Source organism: Cataglyphis hispanica, chromosome 1 (assembly GCF_021464435.1).
Source record: "Cataglyphis hispanica isolate Lineage 1 chromosome 1, ULB_Chis1_1.0, whole genome shotgun sequence".
NCBI classification, from domain to species: Eukaryota; Metazoa; Arthropoda; class Insecta; order Hymenoptera; family Formicidae; genus Cataglyphis; species Cataglyphis hispanica.
The window spans coordinates 19,256,144-19,281,108 of record NC_065954.1 but is presented as its reverse complement, the minus strand read 5'-3'; the positions used below and the strand labels follow the sequence as shown (position 1 = coordinate 19,281,108).

At 34.7% G+C, this 24,965-nt stretch overlaps 1 protein-coding gene and 1 long non-coding RNA gene across 2 annotated transcripts in view; one reads left to right on the top strand and one right to left on the bottom strand.

The window, feature by feature from the left end:
* LOC126852361 (uncharacterized) overlaps positions 1-17,097 on the bottom strand; it is a 158,585-nt gene extending 141,488 nt beyond the window's left edge. The window contains exon 1 of the mRNA XM_050597105.1: positions 15,834-17,097. The gene's annotated coding sequence lies outside the window, so the exon portion shown is untranslated. The remainder of the gene's footprint in view (positions 1-15,833) is intronic.
* The window catches only part of LOC126852526 (uncharacterized), a 39,302-nt gene that overhangs the window by 8,964 nt on the left and 5,373 nt on the right, over positions 1-24,965 (top strand). The gene's annotated exons all lie outside the window — the stretch shown is intronic.

Sequence of the window (24,965 nt, the reverse complement as noted above, 5' to 3'; positions counted from 1 at the left end):
CTTCATTAACTTCTTCGAGGTAATCCATAGATTACGGACGCGCCTTATCCAGGTGAAACGTATGGACTGTTCGCGTGCGCCAGCACCTGAAGGGTGGTGGGTTGAAGTTGTCGGAGGGTGGATAGGTGGGACGTCTCGGTATCGGAGGGTGGATCTATAGATCCGCCGCGTGTGGCGGCTGTCCCCCATGAATCACGGGGGCTATCTGCTGGAATACCAGCTGTATTTACAACAGCACGCCAACGGCGACCGCTCGGCCGCCTATATCTTTCTAATCAACTGTTTGTCTAATGTCTATGTAAATACGGTATGTTAATTATCCCGATGCGATGCTAACGTGCCGCACAGCTATTAATCTCCTGTACGCGTTTCTTCCTCGCCGTTGTTGCACTTCCTGTCTGCGTGGACGTTCCAATTTCATGGTCGAAGCAATAAACAAAATCCGATAGCTGAATGAAAATGAAATTTTATTGCCTTTCGTTCAAAGTACAATGTGATAAAGGGAAAGCGGTATCAGTATCAGTATTATTTTATGTCATTATTACATTACTTAAAATTTTATATTTAACATTAATTAAATGTTCTCTTTATATGTGCAAAATTTTATTTATAATATCAATACAAATTGTTTTGATAAAATTACAAAACATTAACTCGTTACATATAGATTTTAATTATGTGTGACGTCTTTTGTTGAACATTTTAAATATTTATTTTTGACGGCATAAATAATACACATGGCTGGTTCTTTATTAATTCAGTTTTGAACGTTTTGGCAATTAATAATTTTATTATTATACATAATTTGCAAATTTAATCAATATTGACTTATATACGACTCTTCATTTGTTACTTAATTATCTGAAAATGTTTGATAATACCACCGATGATATCGATAAGTACTCTAATTTCATGGCACTGCTATCATATGATTACCATTTGGGCATTAGTGCTAAATCAGTATCAGTATCTAATTGTGATACCAAGTGACGTATATTTCGATACATACTCGATTCCACCGAATGCGACGGAATTTAACAATTGAATCGCATTAGAATCAACGACATGAATTGATCCGCTAGTAATTACAACTTTGTAATTATATTATGATTGCGCTTTGATCACATCGTGATTGCGTTTTAGTTATATTATGATAGTGTTATAATTATATCGTAATATTTAAATGATATCGTGATATAGTTGTATAATAAGCGTATTAGAAATGCATCACGTAGAACGAAAATTGTATTATAATTATATCTTTATGTTTGTAGAAGAAATTAGGTAACAAGTGCCTCCGAGGAATCGCAATATAATTGCACGATTATAAATTTACCGGTAATCAAATCATTCTGATTTTCTGCGTACATTCGTTGATTAATAAAACGTACTACAATGATTCGATCAATCGACATAATAATTAATAAATATATTAATCATCGTACATATATTATATGTATATGTTTTATATCATACCTATTATATCATAGTACATCAATACATATACATGTTATATGTATATATCCTTTCACTGATAAATATCTGAATATTAACTAATGGCAGCATTCGGTAATTTTGGAAAGGACGGAGAGTCCTGGTCGACGGTATTTCTCGGTAGCGGAAAAACCTCGTCCCGTGCAACACCGAAAATGAGTAATTTCCAGGATTAATTACTGCCCAAAGTTTGAACGTGAGTCTCTTTACTGCATATTAGAGAAGGGGTTAGTGAAAAGGGGGAAGGGGGACGGGAAGGGTGAAAGGTGGCACGAGCTGGTACGGGTCTGAGTGCTTCTTTTTCGAGGATGGAATGTGGTATTAGCGCTGTTTCGCCAAGGCACCCTTCAATTTAAACCCTCCTCCGTTTAAAGCGCAGAGGAGGGTGTAGGAGAAGAGGACGAGAGGGTTCTACGCGGGCGGCTAAGCGAAAGTACGGACCGACGCAAAACGCGAGGGAAAAAAATTGTTACAAAACGTAAACAAGCTTGTTGTTCCGATACTGTGTTACATTATGCGTCTCGTTATTGTTAAATTAAGAAGGAACGGGGGAGAAACCGTTGCATGAAGAAATTGTTTCCCGTTGCTTCATCAAACGGCACGTTATAAAATGTTTAACCTTTATTGAAACTCGAGTTTCTCCTTGTGAAATTTTTTATTTATTTTGAAGAGTTTAATACAAACATAAACTCAAAATCAATAATTTAAACATACATTTTTCTTTTAATAAAATATCGAAGAGTTGAATAAATACTATAAAAAAATTTCTTTCTATTGTGCGTGTGATTACGTTTTAAGTAACATTCAATTAATATATATTAAGAACTCGACTTCTTAAGATTTATAAAGAACTAAAATGATTCAAAACTGTAAGATTCAAATTATATAATCCAAAAAAAATTTATGATAAATTCCGAAAATCTCTAACAATTTACAAAGATATATCTAAAGGATTCCAAGAGTCTCTCTTCACACCAAGTACTTCAAACTTACATGTATGTATTAAGCATTGAAGTGTCTAACACTTCAATTTGAAGTGAGCTTACGGCTTATAAAAGCTTGCTTTGTCGGGATGATAATCAGTTTAATTACATATATAATGTTCCGTATTTTTTTTTTTTTACCTATAGATTCTTTGATGAATGTTTTTTTTTTCTTAACAAAATTACAAAAGAATTAATAAATTTTAATTTTCATAAGTGATTGCGCGTGAACAAGAAAAATTCTACAAATTTCTCTCCTTCAAAACTTATTTTTTCTTTGCTATCATTCCCTAGAATTTCTTGGTCAATTTAAAATGAATTTTTTTCTATTCATCTTTTTCTTTCGACGTTTTCATATCAAATATATCGAAAATTTTTATAATTACCTTTTAAATTTTTTATAATTATCTTTAAATTAGGATTCTATATACTAACCTTCTATCGTGTTTGCATCCGGACAACAAAACGAATAAATACAATTAAACGTGCTTTATATAAACGGTATCTGACATTTCAGACATTCTTTCCATGATACGAACGTAATATTCCAGAAAACACATATGTATTTTATTTTGAATAAAAATTTACGGATATTTGTGATGTTTCCCATTGTTGGCAAATCGTATTGAGAAACAATGAAAGTGAGATTCCAATATTAAAGAAATATTTTATTATGTTTTTTTTTTTTTTTTTCTAAACATAATTATTTTTAATCTAATCTTCATAAAATAACAGCAAACTCAAAATCATTATTAAGAGGATATTAATATTCACGTCACGTTAAACAATATATTCTATATAAGCGGTACAATATACATAAGTGAATATACACATACATGGGTATAATATTATAGATACCAGAAAATATAGACATGTATATACAAAATCATATATACGGCTTTGAACCAAATTGTGTACACGTGGCAATCAATATGTTAAATATTAATATTAACATTAATATTCCCATTTGTTCAATGTGAGCGCAAGAATTTAGAATGAAATAATATGTGATTTTCAACGTAGTCCAATAATATTTACATTTTTCTAACCAGATGGCTAAAAAAATGGATAATAATTTCACGTTCAATTCTTTGTCTCGAGATATTATTTTTCGCGTCGCGACATCGTCGCGCAAAACGATGGTGCGGTGCGTGCGAACTCTAACGGAGCACACAAGGCGCGTAAGCAGTTTTTCGAAATGCATTCGTACTTGCCGGCAGCGGCAAAACGCTGAGCGAAGATACGTCCGCGCTTTATTATTCGTGCTCCGGAACTAAATTCGCGAAACGAGGATTTACTATGCCATTTCGTCGCGCGCGAAAATGCCATATAAAAAGTTAGACGCCAAAATACGCGTCGGCGAAATTTTCCGCGCGCGATACGTTGAGCGTCACGATCCACTCACCCTTTTCCACGTAGATCACAAAAAGCGCTAATTATTGTTGTAATGAAAATTCTTGTACTTTATGCAACTGCACTACAGCGTAAAAGTTAAATTATTTTTTGTCAGTGACCTAATAACTATGATATGGCAAAAAGTTAAATTTTGTTTCGAATTTTCGAAAACACGATAGATGATTCGCTAAAATTTTATTTTTAATTATACGTAAATTAAATATTCAGTTTTTCTTAATACGAAATATTCTGCCGTATTCTCTAGAATTCATTTTATATTTTTGCCAAAATATTTTAAATAATATGTATAAAATATTTTATCGTGTGAATTATTATTATATCGATGACTTTCAGATAATTATTGAGAAATAAAATCCATGTAGTCATAAAAATTGTCTTTTTCACAATTTTTTAAAATAAAATTCTATATAGCTAATTTTAATTCGGACAAATGCAAGAAATTTAAAAAGACGGAAAGAGATATTTAAAAATCAGAAACATTCCCAGTTTCATATTCCGTATATTCATATCCTGTTATATGTTAACATCCATTTCTCCCATATTAATCTGATTCTTTCTAAGTATGGAATTTATATTATGAACTGTTTCTGTAAGTCATATCTGACTTTAAAATCATAACTTCGTATAACCAACGTTATATATATTAGTTTCTCAATTTTCTGTAAACTTACTATGTTGTGAAATTTGTAAACGCTTCATAAAAATTGAAACATAAAAGATGTTCTTAAAAGATATATTATTTTAAAGAAAAAATATATTAATAAAAAAATTAATCGTTTTGATATGTAATAATCAATTTATTATCTAAAAAGCTTTGCTTTAAAGAAGATTTGCTTTATAGAAGCTTCTTATAAAAGTAAAATTTTTATTTTACTACATTTGTCATTTTTATCTGAGTGCAAATTACTTACATCAAAACTTTAAATATTAGAAGTAAAAAGTAGAAAATTATAATAATCTTTATTGCAATTTACAATATATATAATTTTGCAAAATTAGTTTTATTTATTTATTTATTTTTTTAAATTAGATGCATATTTATATAAGTTTTATTTTTTATATATGACTAATATTATTATTCATCTCAATTTTCTTTTCTCAATCAATTTTAATATCATAAAAATTATATAATCGAGAATTACATTCATTTCTATATTTTTATTCAGAAACAAGATCATATCTTGCTAGATCTAAAACTGAAATGTCTACTTGAATATTTTTCAGTGATACTGTAGAAATGTACACAATTATAGACGTTTTACTCATTTATTCTCAAATCCCTTAGCGTAAATGGAAAAGATCGGAAATATCGAGGCAAGCTCTAAGAACCGACAAACCAGAATGCTTTCAATTCGCGGTATAAATCAGCGCGGATTCTTCGCGCGCTCGATCATCGTGAGAAATGCTGCTCGACGATGACAAAAAAAAAAGAAAAAAATAAAAGGATGAGAAGAGGAAGGGGGACTCGAATCGGAGACTTCCGGCACGTGTCGGTCAGCGACATTGTTGGCGAATGATCGACGATCGCTAGCAGATAGAGGGAACGTAAGAAAGAATGGACTTTGAATTTTTTGTCGCTTGGCCGCTGACAAATGATGCGCGAATCTGGAAACGCGTTGGTGTCGCGACGCCATGCGTCATCGGTTGAGCAACAAGGCGCGCGGGTGAGCCATCTCGCCCCTCGGGACATACTTTATAGCGCGATTTATCATATTCAACGCGCAAAATCCGCCAGTCCCGCGATTTCGCGACCCGGAATTCACTCCGTGCACCTTCCTTCATTCACCCTCCTTCCCCCCTCTCCCCGTCCTCCCCCGTCCTCCCAGTGTAACAAAGGATCGAAACTTGGACTAGTAGCGCGAAAAATCGAAACGCAACGAAATCTCCTAAAAGTATTAGACTTTATTCAGTTGATGAACGATCTTTAATTCTTTTGCAGTCAAAAGTAAAAAAAGAATCCAAAATTTAATAAATTATAATTTTTAGCTTGGAATTATAAGTGAACAATTAAAAGCAAAAATTATTACTAAATTATATTTCAAAATTTATATATTTTAAAGAGATTTTAACAGTTTTTATTTTGCCATCAAAGGTGCAATGATAATTTCTAATTGTTCTTAACGTAATTATTTGATATTTTTTAAAAAGATAACGTCAGAGAAACACTCAATTTTACATATAATATACATTTTCACGCTTGTAAATATAAATTTTAAAATCGAAAAAAATTTTATTGACGATTGGCAATTAACTATGAATTTTTATCACAAGCATTATCGTTTATTCAAGATTTTTCTCTCCATACAATATCGCGCGAAACACGATGAAGCCTTTTTTCAATCTCCGCTCTCGCGTTCCCGCAGCTCCAGTCTACGAATTACCTTTATTCTGTCTCTCTTTTTCTCTCTCTCTCTCTCTCTCTCTCTCTCTCTCCCTCTCAGTCTCTTTCTCTTTAACGCCGTCGGAGTCAGAATTTGGGTTTTGTCGTCGTCAGCCCTCAATGTGAGCCAACGTATTTGCATAGTTATCTCGAGCGCGCAGAATCTGCGTGAGAGCGAGCGAGCGAGCGGACTCTGTTTTCGTAGGACGATGATAATTTTTCCCTCGTCCCATTCACACACGCGTGTATGCTACGGTGTACTTTAGCGCATCGATACGTCCAGGTCTCATTTCATATCCCGTTTCGAGAGCGATGCGCGCTCGAGCTTAATCGCCGCCGGCCGCCTTTTTCCGTTCTCACGAGAGCGAGCCCTCTGCGTCGTTCGTGCCCGTCCATGGCACGGAGATATATTATTCAGAGTTAAAAGGCTGCGTACACAGTCAAAAACGAATCTATTGAATCAGATTTTAATACAAATCGAAATGACATTAACCGCTTCATTTCCACTTTTGAATATTAAATCGTAGAATGCATTGTTGAATCGTAGACTCGTAAAAACCTACATTGTACATTGTAGTATATTAAATCAGAAGCATATACAAGTATAATTCTGTGAATACATTTTTGACATATATATATAAAACTTTTTGCAACAAAAGCTTTTTCCGCGTTAATTTTTAATGATGATAAAATTAAATTACGTATTATGAAGACATGACATACGTTACAGAAAAATTATTAATAAAATTATTAATAGCGAAAAAATGCTTAGTCACAAATTATTTATTGAAAATTTTACTTGCTTTTATTCTGCTCCAGTATCTTAATCTTTACCAAAATTTGAGACATTTAAATTATACATATATATAGGCAGGAGCTATATATATAGCAGAATAAAAGCAAGTAAAATTTTGTATATATGTATGTATATGTATATATATGCTATTCGCAGGAAAAGTTTTAAATACGCTGGTTCCTCAGAATTTGGATTTGAAATATCGCTGAGATTGAATGAGATCTTGAATCTTAAAAGCGATTCTGGATTCTGTTAGATCCAGATATAAGAATCCGAATTTTAGATTGTCTCAAAATTCTGGAAATCCTGAATCTTAAAGCCTGGACTTTTTTTTTTCTTCAAGAGCCCTCATAAATTTGCATCAATGGAATGTTCGTGACGAATAGAAATCTAAATCCTCGATCCGCGAGGAAAAATCCTGGATCCCAATGAAAGCCAAGAATCCGATGTTGTCTAGCGAAATATCGAAACATCATTGATCCGAATGGAAAGAGGTGGAAGGAAACAATAGAAATCACGCATCACGTGATTTCGCAGGATCGGAATATCTGGCAAGCGCGCAACCACTTTAAATGCAGATGCATCCTGCATGCGGATCGGAGACATCCCCTTCCACGAATCCGTACAACCCCTAAACCGCCTCCCCCCTAACCCGTAACCTCCGATCGCCCCAGTTTATGGTTCTCCGATGCTCTTCTTCTAAGTACCAATAACTGTCCGACTGTCTGAGGCATCGAAATGCGTTTTGCGTGTACACGTGTGCGTACACATGCATACACATATAAAACAGTATCGCAGCACGTGCTATAATCGATATCTCGACACCATCTTTCCATCTCCCTTTTTTTGTGATCATTCAATTTTCTCACTTTTTTAAATTTCTCTTATGCTTATATATATGTATATGTATATCTTCCTTATCTATCTAACGTTTTTATGTAACGTTCGTTTTACATAACAGTCTTAATTTACTCAGTTTTTCCTTTCTTGAAACTTAGCAGTCTTTGAGTTTTCATATTATTTCCTCAGAAGTTTTTAAAATTCGAAAATTCGAAAATTCTACCCTTTCTCTATTTTAAATTACATTTCAGATTAGTCAATTTTCCAAACTGATATTTCCCATCTTTCAAGATCTTAAATTCATCATCTTTTAAGATCTCTTAAATTTCAAAAAGATTTCTGTTTTTACAATCTCTCATTTCCCCTCATTTTCTCATGCTCTCGTATCTTTTCGAAATTCTTTTGACCTCCTCTATTTTCCATGTCATTGATCCGCGATCTTTCATGTGTCCGATCTGCCTGCAGGGAAAGTTTCCACGGGAGTTAGCAATTATTTAACTCCTTCGGAATACTCGATTGCTAGCGAACCGAGAAAGGATATCCTCCTTTCGCCAGTGTAAATGCGAGGCGAGACGTAGCCGACGTTGCACTTCTTGCACTCGGCTGCGACCGCACCAGCGAATGACAGCTTTTAAGCTTCCGCCGATTTCTCCGCCTGTCGTCGTCGAAATTCGATTCCCTTCTTGAAGGAGTTCGAATGCCCAACGTAACTCTTCATTAAAAAGACAAAATCCAGCTGTCAAGAAAAAAGGAAAATGGTATTTTTTGCTGTTATAAAATAGAAAAATATTAATTTGATATTGCTAAATAAAAAATTAAATAGAAGAATGAATAATTAAGAACAACAAAAGTAAGAGACACAACTAATTTTATCTTACAAAAATATTTGAGAAACTTGTATTCAGTTACAAATCATCTTATAACGTCAATTAATTTTGAATTTACAAATTCAGGAACAAGTCTTGCTTATTCCAAGTCGAATATTAAGATAAATATTAAGAGAAAAAAATATCTATACAAAACTCACAGATTGATCTTAAGATTAACTGCCAAATGCAAAATCCTTTTTAAAAAAAAAATTTATTATATTTCTTTTTTCCCGCAGTTTATATTTAATATAAAATATTTTGATAATTATAAATCTCATATGTGTATATTATATACATAAATAAAAATTCTGCAAAACCTCATAAATTTTGAAAAATTCTGGGAAACTTCATAAATTTCTGACAAATCCTTAATCACGTAAGGATATTGTCTTTCAACATCTCCAAGCGAAGGTCGTACACGATAATAAAGCACATCAGCTCTGCATCGCGGTTTCCTTCTTTTATAGAGTGAGGCGTAAAGAGTAGAGGAATAGGTTGTGATGAGACGCCGGGGGTTCGAAGAGGTGGAAGAAAATTCGCAAGGGGTAGTGAAAAAAAAAAAAAAAAGATCGAGAGAAAGGGAGCGCGGTTTATGTTTGACATGGTAATTTTTATTTCCCGGGGCAAAAAGGCGCGCTTTCATGCGGTCGGAGCTTTCATCCCGTTCTTGGATGATAAAGGAATAGAACGGAGAACGAAGAATATGGAGAGGGAGAGAGCAAGAGAGAGAGAGAGAGAGAGAGAGAGAGAGAGAGAGAAAGGTAGGGAAAGTGAAAGAGAAAAAGAGGAACAAAGAGAGAGAGAGAGAGAAAGAGATACGAAGAGATGCAAAAACATTAAAATTATGGAGTCAGTTTTCCAAGAAGCTGTACACACATGAAAATACAAACAATAGAGGCGCTCGTTCTTACGTCGGAATGCCGGATTGCGCGGCCGGTTGTGTTAATTTTATTAATATTTTATTAAAAATATTCCATTGTGTGTCTAACACAATGAAATTATATACGCTTCATAAATCCACAAGATACATATACATATATACATAATAATTAGAGCTGCGCGTAAAATACGAGAACAAGATGTGGAATTATTTTTGTGAATCGAGAATCTTTTTTTTTTTTTAAAGACTCTTGAAAAAATTAGATCAAATTTTATTCTAATTGATTAATTATATAAATATATAATTTATTAGTTATATAAATATATAATTATTGATGTATATAATATTGAAATATATATGCTATTAGCCGCGTGAAAGTGCAGAATCGACATTTCATCTCTATATCTTCTCTTAGAGCTTTAAATCCTTAAACATGCTCGAACATTTACATAGCAAGTATATCAAATTTACTGCGATGTATTCTAATGTAAAAAAAACAAAATGAATAAAAAGGGCGCTCTTTGCAGCGATTTATTCCGCGTTACACAGCTTTAGATCCTTAAATACCTGAGGCTTTGGATCCGTCAAATCTTCACAATCTCGGACTGTCGCTAGGATTGTAAAATCGTTAAATCTTGGGATCCTTTTGAACTCAATCGAACACACTGGCAACTGCGAGTATATTTTTGCGACGCATTTTGGATGGTAAACGCGAGCGAGCGAGCGGCGAAAGTGGGGAGGAAGGGGCGAGCTTTTGTGGCGACTCGCTCGCGGATAAATCCGCGCGGCACATCTTTCACACGCAGCTTGGTGAACGGAATTGTCGAATTCTCGGCTCGCGACTGCAAAAAGCGATACGTTTGGATCGAGATGATCCATTGTATCGTGCCCGGCGCGTAAATTTCATTTTACAACGGATAACGAATTTTCATTGTCGCCATTTCGCTTCCCACCCTTTCGCGCCAGGTGCGTATGTTATCAGCGCCCGGAACGACGCTTTTATATTTGTTTAGATAATATAGATATTTTCTCGATTATTTTCGAAAATTCTGTTAAACAACTTACTAGCGCATAAATATAATATATTACATTAGTTAATACACGCAATACACATACACGTGTACACAATATAGTTTAATCTCCTTTAATCTTTTTGCGTGAGTTATACGTATTTCATCATATCGTTGTTCATTGTAAATTTTTTTTGTTATTTAAATTATTTGATATAGGTAATCAATGTCAAAACTAAGAGATATATATTCCTTCTCTAAATCCTTTATTAAATTTATCCAATATTTTAGTTTCCAACAAAATATATTTTCAATAACAGAAATACTGAGAATTAATGAAATAATAATGTAATTATATCACATTTTCTTATTTTGCATTATATTACTGTTTTCAGCTTTTCGCCTTTTTTCATATTTTTGTATACCGTTTATCAACTTCAATATATTTTGCTTTATTTTACAGTTTATTGCACTATACATATACAGCTCTATTACACGGTTATATTGCTCTATTTTTATTCTACTATGCTTGCCTTGCCTTGCTTCGCTTCTTTTAATTTTCTTCTCATTATTTTGCTTTACTTTACTTTCCTCGTGCTTTACTCTCCTCATCCAATTTCTCCTTCATTTTGTCTTGTTCTAATTTTTACTCTTATATATCAGCTTATTTTGCACATTGCTTCCTTTATTTCGCTTCGCTTTATTTTGTCTCATAGTTGGCTTATGCTTTATTTTTCTCTCTTTTTTTTTTTTTTACTCGGTTCTTGACTTTAGTTTACTTTGTTTCTCCTTGGAATGTTACGTTTCTATATTCCTTCCTCCACTTGCTTCGTTGCGCTTTGCACCATTTTACTTCCCCTTGTTCCGCTTTGCTATGTCTGGCGTGAAGCCGAGGCTTTGGAGAAATCCGAGCCGGATTGACGACGGTATGTAATTTACTCGGTGCGCAGGAACGGAACGGAGCGTAGGCCGCCCCCTCTGATTTTACGCAATGCATTTTAATCGCGGATTTAACGTTGCGGTACTAGCGGCTCGTTTCCAAGATCAACCCCTCGAAAATCGATCCAGCTAGAGTCGCGCGAAGAAAGGAAGAAGAAACCTTTACTGGCATCCGCTAATGACGCCTATCCCGCTCTTTTCCTTCTACTTCTCTTATTCTCGATGCTTTCCGCAATTCGCCTCAGTTTTTTCACGTCCTTCACTTTTCGAATTTTCTCGTGTTTACCTCATTTTCCACGACATTTTCCCGTTTCTATCCATCCGCGACGTATTTTCTTTAAAACGCTCAGAACTCTACCAAGATCGCCATTTTATTGCAATAGCGGTGCGAATAGTCCGAGATCTAACCAATTCTCAACACTTTCTTCGTTGTAAGCGCGATGCTTCTGTCGAACAAACGCCACGATTTTCACCCTCTGTAATTCGAGACTTCACGAGGGAGACCCTCCTACCCTCCTTCCTTCTTGCGCCAGCCCGTTTCCACCCCATCCCCTCCTTTCCACCCCTTCTCCTTCTGACTCCCTCGCTCGCGATCTCCATTCGCGCCTCATAATTAAAGTCTGGAGACACCGAGTATTTTCTATTAACATTCCTGGCTAACCCAGCGTGTTCAAAATGACCGCAGCTATTGCGGAATGTTGCGCAGCCGACCGACTGTATTCGAGATGCACTTCTGCGCAGTTGGAATGTAACTGCGTTTACCACTATTTAGATTATGTTATATCATTTTGTTCTCCACATAGCAATTTGTCATTCCAGTTCATATTTAATATTATAAATATTTGTTATGCTGCAATTACAGCATTCTCGAATATTTCACACAGATTACCTCGAAAGATCATTTACATTTATCTACATATCATGCGGTTTTACCTGCATTATCCCTACCATCCTTTTATTATTATAATTTAAAAGCTATTAATATGTATTATAATATAAAGCTATTAATATTTTAAATCTTATATGGGATAAGTCACACAAAATTCATAATCAGAATATATACATATGTAAACATATATAATATATATTCTAGATTTTAAGAAATTATAATAATCTTGATATTTTTTATACTAAAAGCGTTACATTCTTTTATCTATTCGTTGACAATAGCTATTGGAAGGAGATTAACAATATTTATTGTCTAAAATTATAAAACAGTTATATTAAAATCCAAGAACCACATTCATTCACGAAATCGAGAATTGGTGAACTCTCCACATTCACACGTTTTCGCGAAATTCTATATCTGCGATTAACCAATTGTGTTGGAATGCTTTGAAACCATCCATTGATATTCGACAGATATGTGGAACTTTGTTAACACGTTCTGAGCACATATGAGCTTATATTGATGTATTTCCATAAAAAAAAAAGAGAAACACAAAATGAATTATTCGTTTATTTCATATTTCGCATTTGTTTTTCATTTGCATATTGATTCTTTCTGGGACGTATTTTCTTTTGAAAGATTGGATTAAGTAGAATTTTTAATATTTTTAGCGTTAAATATAATTTTTCTAATTATATTAATCATAATATTTTAATGTTAATTAAAATGTTTATTAATGTGAATGTTTATTAAAATATTAATTATATTAATTAATATTTTAATGAACATTCTAATTATTAATATAATTAAGATCTCTTAATCTTTTTAAATCTCGTGTATTGGTTTCTGTTATTTGCATTTTAATATTTTCTCTGGAGAAATAAAAAAATTTGCTCCACATGTACAAATATAAAGATAAAAATAATTTTTATTTTATTTTAATTTATCGAGAATTTTGGTTATGCAGGCGCGCAATTATAAATATAATTTTGCGTAAAATCTGTTCTCTCACAATAAGAGAGCTTAACAGTAATTTTGTTGCCTCTTCCAACTATTTTTTGATACATGTGATTATTATTATTGATTTTTTCCAAGAATTTTCTTCGCGCGCACACGCGAAATGAAGCTTTTGGTTAACATCAATTTCACACAATCGATTATTTTTCTTAGGCTACTGAAAAACTATTTTTGCGGATAGGTATTGGCGAGCAACTGCAACGTTTACGAGGCCTTGGATAAACAATCGCAATTGTTTAACGGTTTCTCAAAAGAACTTCATTTCATAAACATACTACTAATAAACCGCGTGAAATATTTTCTTCACCTTGACGTAGCGGCCGTGCAACGCGAGCCCAAAATAGTTCGATATTAATCTGAAATAATTTGATAAAGATTTTACGATTCTGAGTGAAACATTTCTCTTAATTTTCTTAATTTTCTAATTGCAGAATAAATATTAAAATCAATCATTTTTAATCGCTCGTTACGTAAAGCATATTTTTAAAAGTTAATAAATTAATTTATTTAAAAAATTTTTAATTTTTATAAACAATTTTAAATTATAATTTAATAAAAATAATAAACAAATTTAAATTATACATACATATATGTATATATATAATGCGTATTGAATGTTAATATTAAAATTTTTTTTATTCGTGCTTTTATATCTAATCTTTGAGATTTGTTAAAATTTGGAGAATTTATATGAATATTTAAATATAATATCAATGTGATAACTTGAAACAGGGTTATGAAAATTGCTATTCAATCAATCTGGGGCCGAATACACGATTTTTATCGGAACTCGCGCGAAGTTGATACGATCGTAATGCGACATTAATTAATAATTCGGCAGAAAGAGAGCACGTCCGCGGCGCGAGGAGGTTTAAATTGATTAGTATACGGGACGCGTGCTAATTTAAATATCATTTGCACGGAGCTCAAGTACCAGCAGTCATTAGCGTGGAAAGAATTTAATTGCAATTGTTCGTAATCAGTACACGCTGCGGCGCTGATTTCAAGTTAATCCTCGCGCGCGCTTTCAGTGCCCGTCCGAGCGGATAAACGAGTCCTTATTCGGGAGCGACGGCACGTCCCGATAAGCAGAAATTGATAACGAATTTTCCGGCGTTTTAGTGCAGCGAGGTGAGGGAGGGGAGGGAGGGGGGGGGTCTGTCTAGTCTAGTCTATGAAAGTGCAAACGACAATGGTAATACGGGAGTTTAGCGTCAAGTTTTGCATGAGCCGCGTCGAGCCGAGATTTTGCGAGTAAAGCGCGTAAAGCTCGCGAGCAATCGTGTAGACTGATATTCGCAGCTGCGCGATGCGAAACAGAATTAAGTTGTAAAGTTCTCAGCAGTAATCTGACTCGTTGCTCGAAACAGGCGACAATACGCGATGCGGTGTATATCCGAAGATATAACGTATGTAATAAATGACGCGATTAAAACTCGCGAATCTGTAAATACTGTAAATAAATTTGCTGGCTACTGTGTACGTGAAATTTTTGGATTCGATATGTACGAGTGAGATATTTCCGATATCCTTTCTTCTTGCTCCTCCACGTTTCTTGGGATCGTTTTGATGTCATAACTCTTATAGAAAGGCTAAATATATATCCGCGAATATATTTGAAGATTTTTCGTTATCCGGATATTTATTTTATTACTGCGGTGCTTGGAATATTTACATTTGCAGATAGTTGAATATTTATGTTATTACTATGTAAAACACTATGTCGTTCGAAACAAGTGACAATAGCAGGCGATGCATATTCGAGAATGTAACATAGGGTATGTAATAAATTACACGATGCAAATTCATGAATCCGCTTTTGAATTTTATGCGCTTGAATGTTTGGATTGAACGTTGATTAACGAAAGTATTTTTCAATATTTTTTTCAAATTTAACCCTTAAATTTTAAAACAATTACTATCTACAAATATGAAGATTTTTTTACATAACAGACAAAACATCCACTTACCTAAATATATAAAAATTACCTAATCAGCTAATTAATTATTATATTCATTTATAAATAATCAAAATCTCTCTTTTGTAAATCTATAAAAATATTTTCTCTTAAAAATTTGTATAATTTATATAAACTTATTTATATTGTTAATATATTAATAATATCAATAATACATATAATATATATTCTATCTTTTTTTATTTATATTATATACAACAAATAAACTTTTAAAAGTGGTGAGAGATATTTGGGGATATATAAAAGAGGGATCCAATTATCGCATCACACAACTTTTATTTTATTATTCAATATTTATTCTATTTTGAACGTAAATATAATTAAAGATTTTCAGTACTCACCGAAAATACTGCAGTGGAGAGAAAATAATTCTGTCAAATATCAAAACAGATCCATCTAACTCTGTCTCCCGATTCGCTGAATTGAATTCGCCGATTTCTCAAAAATATCTGGCTGCTGATCAATCAACTTCAAAGTCTTACTGGTTTTCTATAGTTCCACTTATGTCGTTTTTGCTGTATTTAAGACTATTCAAATAGAACTCGTCAGAGTCATGATGGAGAGCCAAAGGCCAGTTAAATGTCAAGCTCTTTCACTTTTAAGATTCTCGAGGCGCGAAGCAAAAATATCCTACAGCAAAGATTTAAATGGATTTCTAAAAAAACATTCGTCAGGATTAAGAATTTGCGTTAGAGATATTGTAAAATGTCCTGAAGAATTGGTTGATAAAGCGCAGAACGATGACACGTCAAGTCTTTATATTGATCACTTTTAATTAAATTTACATCGATCGAATAATTCTTCTTTCAGATTCTATAAAAGAATCATGAAACGAAACTGAAAATAGTCCTTTCAGGATGTTATAAGACACACAACACACGCCTTTAACGTAGATTTTTAAAAGTTTGAAAACTCTCCGTGACCACGTGACTAAAAATCTGCGCGATGCCAAAAGTTATTCGTTAATCTTGCAACGGTCCTCGAGACGTCTTGAAACTGAAATCTCGTAAATCCTTCTTCGCAGATTGCTAAAAAATTTCTGATTTGCAAAAAAATGTTCAAAGATTCTTGAAAGTTTCTCAGAGTTGTCGGTGTGATTCTTGATAACACTTTCCGACCGTTCTTTTACGCACCTTAAAATTACACAGGATCTACTTCCTCAAAAAACTTGCGACTTTTGTCATACTTTTTACAGACTAGTTTACCATCCTCGTAAACTTGTCCGAAAATGCTTTAAAGTTATGTGAGATATCTCAGAGTGCTCCGAGCTTCTTCAAAGTATTACGCAGAGTTTCGACTCGTGTCTCACAGAATTCTTCTCCAAGAATTCTCAAAAATTCCGAGAGAGTTCTGAGGACATTTGGGTCCTCTCAAAACACCCGAGAATTCTCTCAAACTTTCTCGAAATCAGCTAAAACGGCGCCGCAAGTTCGCAGAGCATCGAGCACGTGACGTTCGTCGATCTTGATCTTGAGCGATACGATTACTGGCGATTCCCCCCGTCCTTGCTGTCAATGGATTCAATCGCGTACGCGAAGCGAGTACGAGACGCGAGTACGTGGAAGTGGAGATGTCGCGACCCTAGACAGACGCAAACTGACGACGCGGAGCTCGGCAGCCGCGCCGCGACGTCGCGCGTCCCGACGTCAGCTTTCCCCCGACGTCCGCGGCGACCTCTCGCACGCGGGAGCCCGCCGCGCATATTCCGGAGCGACGCGGCTGCGATGTGTCGCGACGCATGCTGCGCGTGCAGTCGAGCGGAAGGTGAGACGACGCGGAAGAAGCTGCGAAGGATGCACGCAACAGTTGTTCGAGCATCCTTAAATTCGAGAGTGCTCGTATGCGTACTTCGGATGCGCGATAACGCTCCAATTTCATGATAAAATTTACACTGCCCCTTTACCAAGAGAGGATCTCGTTCGGTCTTTAAGTCTGACTTTTTTTCGGCTTTAATCCTCATCACATACTATATGGAGTTTTTTTAGACCACATGGTATACGAAACATTAATAATGTTAATATTTTTAAACAACAACTTTGGGCACGCAATTACATTTGCGCAAATTGCATTGAGATTAGGTAATTTATATTGTGGAAAAAATATTCGTTATTTTTTTTTTCACAAAAATTTTTCGTCCGTTAGAAAAGAAAAATTTACAAAGTTCTACTGTTTCGTGATGTATAAAAATATTGTTATATGAAAATATTTGCGTGAATACACAAGATATTATTCTACAAATGTTTTTAAATTTATATTTAAAATTTAGATATTATATATCCTTAGATTAAAAAATCTTCACAAATTTTTATATAAATGTTCCAAACACAAAAATTTTAAATTCAAAACATATTATTTATGATATCTTCATTATCTCTCAAATATATGGCTCTTTTAAAATATGTTTCTATATAAACTCGACCATACGAAATGTATTTTCAAATGCAAATATTTTTGGATTGAGGTGCCATAAATATCTTCCAACATCCGTTAACATTTGATTTGTACCAATTTGCTAAGTGCTACACGTACCGTGTACCACGCTAATCACATAACGTTAAATTGCAACAACAATCTGCTAATACATCTGCGCACGCGATCGTCTCGCGGAGCCGATCCTGACACGCGTATCGCGTCACGTGACTCGCGGATCACGGCAGGCGATCCAGCAAAGTTTCGTGTCCGGTCTGACAGCGCGCGGCTTTGAACGTGCGCCGCGCGCTCGTGCGTGCGTGTATGTGTGTGACACGGTAGTTTCACGTACAGCGGCGGGACGTCGACGTGAAACGAAACGCCGTGAGGCATGAGAACGGAATTCCCAACGGGAGCATAAAGCCGCGGACGCCCCTTTTCCGGCAGCGTCTCGACGCCTGCCGACGCTCGCGTATACGTGCCACGTCACGTGGCCGACGCGCGAGATCCGGCCGACAACGCGATGCGACGCATCGCGACGCGCAATGCGAGAATCCTGAGAAAATAGCAAAACGCTACCGGACTGTGTCCAGCTAGGAGCGTAGCTCTGAATAAGGTTTCAGAGAGGTTTTTAAATGGACTTGAAACAATTTTTAAATGGGAACAATAGAAAGAGAGAGAAAGAGACAGAGAGGGAGGGATATATATATATATATATATATATATGAGAATGCTTGCAGATTTTTAAAAGAATAATTGTACGCGAGAAGGAAAGGAGTTCTCTTAGTTTTGTAAATAAATTATTATATTTTATATCTAATGATAAAAAAGTATCTTCCCATTTTATCCATATATTGCTTTTGGAATAAAAAAATTAATTTTTTCATAATTTTGTTTTAAATATATAGGCACTAAAATCTTCGGTCTATCCATGAAGATATTAGATCACTATATCAAGCTTCGAAATCAGTTATTAAAAAACGTCATAAATGTTATCTACATACAATTATTACATATAATTATGTATGCTTTCCTTTGACTTGACTTTTTAATTCTTATAACGTCCATCTGACAACTGTGTTTAATTAAGGGGTTGGGACGTAAAATCAGGTAACTGACATTTGCATAAATGTCAGTTACTCGAGTTTACTAGGTTTTACCTTCAAACCCCTCAATTAGTTACTGACTAATGGTTCCTGTCATCTTCGAAGTACTTCCCCATAGCAATACACTTAATGAGTTGGTGTTTTTGTTATTCGAAACAAGTTTGCTGTTATATTTTTTAAGGTTTGTTAACATAACTGTCATATTTCTTTAAATATTAACATTGTTTAAAAATCCACGCATCTTTAAAATAAGTTTAATTTTTAACGTAACCGGAAACGATAAGAGATATTGTCCGACGAATAAAGGAAATGTATAGATGTACATATAATAAATATATAATAATAGTACCTCCTCGAGAGTTTCTTTGATCAAAATTACAGTGAGCCATGTCTGAAAATAATAGTAGAATAATTTCTGATTTTTGAGATTTCAAATCTATGTGCGAATTCCCTCTGGGTTTAGCCGTAAGTGTAGCGTATCGATTTTACGATTGCGACATTTGACAGCGAAGGAAAACAAAGAAAGTAACGAAGGTGACTTGGGAGAAGGTAGAGTGAGATGGGGTGAGGGAGGGGTGTATGCGGGAGGGGGGGGGGGAAACAAGGGGGATAAAGAAATTGGTGTACAAGGGAACGGCCGTCGAAGTAAGGTGCTCCGCAAGCGTAGCCCGTAACTTTGGCCTATCAGGAACATCTGCGAGGAAACTGTGCGCGGAACGAGCCAAAGTTACCTGCAATTGACAAATTTCCGATGGCTACTTCGTGGCCGTCGCCTTCGCGGCAATTAGTCGCGATGGACTTTAGAAACACTCGACGCGTGACGTCGATCATGACTAATTGCCAGAAACAAGATGATGCGCTTGATAAGTCTCTTCCGATCTCTCGCCTCTTTATTCTTCTTCTTCATCTTCGTCGTTAACTTGTTTAAATCGGGGAGATCGAAAAAATTTCATGAAACAGTTTTGTTTTAATTTAGCCAAAATCGTCGAATATATTTCAAATATATATGTGTGGGCTTCAAGGAAACATGAAATACATGACGTTGCTTTTGAAAGGAAAAGATATGGAGTGAATTTTCTTGAGAGAAACTATCATAATGGCTCAACTTTAAAAAAAATAAAAATAAACTGTAACTATTATTTTATTAATTATAAATTATAATGACTCAACAATTTTATTATTTAGATGCTGATTATTTTTTAGCATCATATTTTCCTATTATTAAAAATGGAATTATATAAAATATTATCGCGAGATCGAGATTGACGCAATAATTAACGAAAAACAGAATATCGGAAAGCGAATTTAATGTGTAACCAGCATTATTTCTTCATTAATGCCATAAGGCGCGTCGCATTAATATCGATCAGCTTTCTCGAAAGGGACTGCGTCACATCAATATCAATTAACGCGGTAAGTAATAGAAGATCGCGTGCTGCGCCAGTCATTTGCTCATCCTGCCGATATCCTCGCCCCCGGATAGCCTCCTGCTGCGATCATCAAGTCCTATTGGTCGTAAAGCGAATGATCGATAACATCCGCGCCACACGCGCAAAATAGGCATATTAGTATCAATCGATAACCAATAAAAAAGTACTTTTAATCAAACGACAAAATTGCAATGATATCTCTCCTTTTTTTTCTCTCTCTCTCTCTTTCTTAGAAAGTTTATATATTTGTCTTCTTTCAATCATAAACAAGGGGGGGGGTAAAAACTTGTACAACAGAAGTTTTCCGTCAGTTTTCAGTGTCAAATCGATTTTCCTTAATGAGAATTTAACGCGAAACTTAATTATATCGCCATCAACTACTAAAAGTTAAATATTATTACAAATCAATAACTTGTAAACTTATGATATCAGTTTAGATTGACAATGTTTTCATAACGAATTTTCTCCTTGCCTAATTTTGAGACGATCCTTTTCTTAAAAAAAAAAAAAATTTAATTATTCGTTTTTTATGAAAGATAAATGGCAAAAATATGTTTCAATTAATTTTACATGGACTTTAATGAAATTATAATTGAAGGTTTTATTATAAAAACATATAATTAACATAAAAACGTATAAGAGTTTGTAGTAAAATATAAACATGTAATATTGAAAATTAAAAAGTTTAGCTAAAGAGAAGGGAAAAAATCGACTTCATAAATATTAATCTTATGCAATCTTATGCATCCGAGCAATCTATTATTTTCTTCAAGCTTCTCGAAAAATCTCTTTTTCTCACTCAGAAGAATGAATAAAAAGATTAAACTGGGCAATAAGAAAAAAAGAAAAAAAAAGAGAGAATAGCACATTCTTGTTAAACTGGCGAATAGCCTTTCGGATGCGGTTGCAGAAAGTGCATATTAGTACGTTTCGGGAACAATGATGTCGGAAGAAGGCCGAGAAAGAGGGAGGGGTGGCGGAAGGAGGAGGAGAGAGATCGCGCGGGTAGCCATTTATCAAAAACACGTAACACCTATGCAAGAAAAATCGACGATGTTTTAGTCGGCGTGCTTATGACGCGGGAGATGGATGTACGAACCGAAACCTTGTACATTCTAAGGGGCGGCAAGAACATTATGTATTATACGCTCCTACGCCGCGCTTCTCTCCCACCCTTCTCTTACACCCTCGCGAAGTCCTTCGTGACGGAAGGGCGGCGCGCAACCAACAACCGCCGCTTCTTTTGCTTGAATTCTTGAGAAAAAAGTGCGTAACTTCATGCAGACTGCAAAAAGGGATGTAACATTAGGGTGTGCAAGGAGTTAAAGATAGATATATATATATAAGATATACGTGAGAAGCAGAGAGATAAGATGATCAATTCTGACATATTTATATCCTTCTAAGCTTTAGTTAGACATATATTAGTAATTCAGCTTTCTGCTCTAAATAAAAAAATCTTCGTGAATTACAAAATAAAATATGTCTCCACCTGAAGCTTTTCATTGATATTAAAGCTACATCTAATATTTCATAAATAATAACAACAAATTTTTATTTTCTTTGGTGTAGAAGTTCTGAAATTAGTTTTCAGAATTGCTACCCCTTTTAATAAATAAAAATAAAAATCCATAAAATTTAGCGATAAATAATTGTTGGCTTTGTTGTCGACTTGACCTGTCCTTTCAACCTGACATTTGCGGGAAATGCGACTAGTGAACATTTCAAATATAGTGCAACCTTTAATACACGATATCGAGATAAAAGATAATTAATACAATATTTAAAATAAAATGTAAAGAAACAGCTAATAAGTTAATAATTTATATAATATAAATAAAAAAATCATATATAATCCTAATTATGTTAATATAATCACTTTACGAAAGAAAATAAATTATTTAATATCGTACTTAATGTTTATAAATGTAACAATAATCAAAGAGCAATCAGGAATAATCGAGTACAGAACTAGGAAAGACGAATACGCGCCGGTTTGAATCGAATGCAGCGGATGTGCATAATAAAACGCAACCATGTACTGATGGATCGCAATACTGGCACATTAGTAGCCGGCAGTAAAGCTTAATGTTGATTGCGCAGAGTTTCGGTTCAGCCCGTAAAAATTCTGATTAACCCGCCAGGCGTGACGACATGTACCATTCTATAAGTGCAACGGTGCGATAAAAAATAAAAAAAAAAGGAAAAAAAAAACAAGGCACACCGTAGCATATAAAGGAGATGTATGTATAATCGTGAAAAAAGATCGTGAAAAAAGAAGTCGAGTTACTTTATATGTCGAGTTACTTTATTATTTACGGTTCACGTGCAATAAAATAATATGCAAGGAAGATTTTGCAACAATGTTGATAGATTCAATAAAGGAATGCATTCGAAGATGCAACTATATGCTTAAAGCGTTCTTTTAAATTCTGAAAAAGTTATAATTCTTGGGTACTGAAAACATTATAATGCAAGTACATCTGAATAGCAGATGAATAAATAAAACGTAACGATAAAATTGACTTACACTGAGAAAAGAAAGTTGTTTAAAAAATTACTTAAAACATTTTCAAAAAAAGTAAAACTCAAGCTTAGTCAAATAATTAAAGTTGAATAAAAAAGTACAATTAATTTAGAACGTCCTGTGTGTTCCATTGAGTATGTTTTATTAGCAAATTATAACAAATCAATGGCAATTAAAGAGATGAAGATTGAAATTATACCGAATCGAGTAGCTTCGTTCTGAGTCTCGTTCGGCTCGAACGTACGTAAAATTCGAGAGAAAAAAAAAATCATCCTATCCATCTTGCTGGACCGCCATCCAGCATCCCGACATCTCGTGAGATCAGAACTTAAGGCAATTGCGCCTCAGCGCACTGATACAACAAAGGGCACCGTCTAACGCGGTTATACCTCGTAAGCGAAACTCTATTGCTATATCCCATCCTATATTGGCCGTCTCAGAGAACCCACCTTCATCCATCCTACCTCTCTACTTTCCCCTCCACCGTCCAACCTCCTTCAACCCTTATCGGTCTATTACTTCCTCTCTCTTTCCGCCGCTCTGTCTCTATCAATACCGACCTAATCTACTTTGCCGGCAAATAGTGTTCGCCTTCCCCAGACAATGTAACCCCCTAGAAACCCACCCTTCCTCGTTCCCGCGCTTGTATCTGCTCGCTACAAGACCATGCTTCGAGCCTCTTCCTCTGCGATTTATTCGCGAGCAGAAAACGCGATCATCGCGCGTCCGCTCGAATTAATTTGGATTGCTTAGAGATTGTTTTAGGAATGTGTGTGTGCGAGTAATTTTCGATAAACGAGTGAGAGGAGGGTAATCTCGAATGAGATAAGCCAAAATAGAATTAAGCAATCAATTAATCGTTTCGCTTGCCCCCAAATAATTCTTAGATATTTGATTACTGATTAAATGCAAAATTTTAAGTTAAAATAAGTCTTAAAAAAAAAGACATTAAAAAGATAATTATAATTTTTAATGCTAAATCTATAAAATCTATTTAATATAGTATATCTTTTCATAAGGAAGAAATTCAACTATAGTATTATCTTTTCTTATGTATTATAATAATTAAAAATTTTATGAAATATAGACAATTAGAAAAATATATATAATTCAATATGTGTATAAATTCATATAACAAATCCATTATAAAAATTATTAAGCCCATTAATTAAGAAATTAAACATTTTTATCCATTATTTTAGATCAATCAATTTATATACGCGCGTTCCGTTATTATCATCTTGTCTACATACACACATATATGTACATGCATGTAGTCATATGTACATCCTATTCAATCTATATCGCTTATTTATTACTTCATTAATTCATTTAATAAAAAAAAGTTAAAAATACGGTCTTACATAATAATGCACAGAGTTGCGACTATAAATATTTTCGTTGTGGGCGAACAAACAGAGCTCGTCGACGTTGCTGGTCCTTGTTTTGCGTGCCATCGGCGATTCGCAGTTGAAACGCACCAGCCTCTGTTCCGCACAGCCGCTTCGCGTCGTATCGCCTCGCCTCTCATATCACTTGTAATTTAGTAATGAATACGTACGTACAGCGCACGTGAAGTGGTGGGCCACGCTGATATGTAGACGCGTAACATCTGGCGGCCTATGAAATGCAGGCACGGCCAAACGAACGGCCTGCAGCTGAACGTTACGACCGACGAGAGTTATGAGCCCTGACTCAATCTCTCCGGGTCCTATGCCCCCGATATAATTGCGATACTAAAGCCCCGGCGCAAGCTTTGGAAATGAGTAAATCGCGCGCTTTTCCCACGCGAATTGCGACGCGTCGAATCAAGAATCAATGATGTAATTATCGGAGGGAACTCTGACAAAACTGGCCAAATATTTGGCGAAAAATATAAATACACAGGAAATATATTTTTTGGGGGTAGATTAAAACGAAAATTATTGTGATAGTAGAAAATTATATGAATGCTCTTCTCTGCAATATTTAAAGATAATGAGTTTCATATAAATATATAAA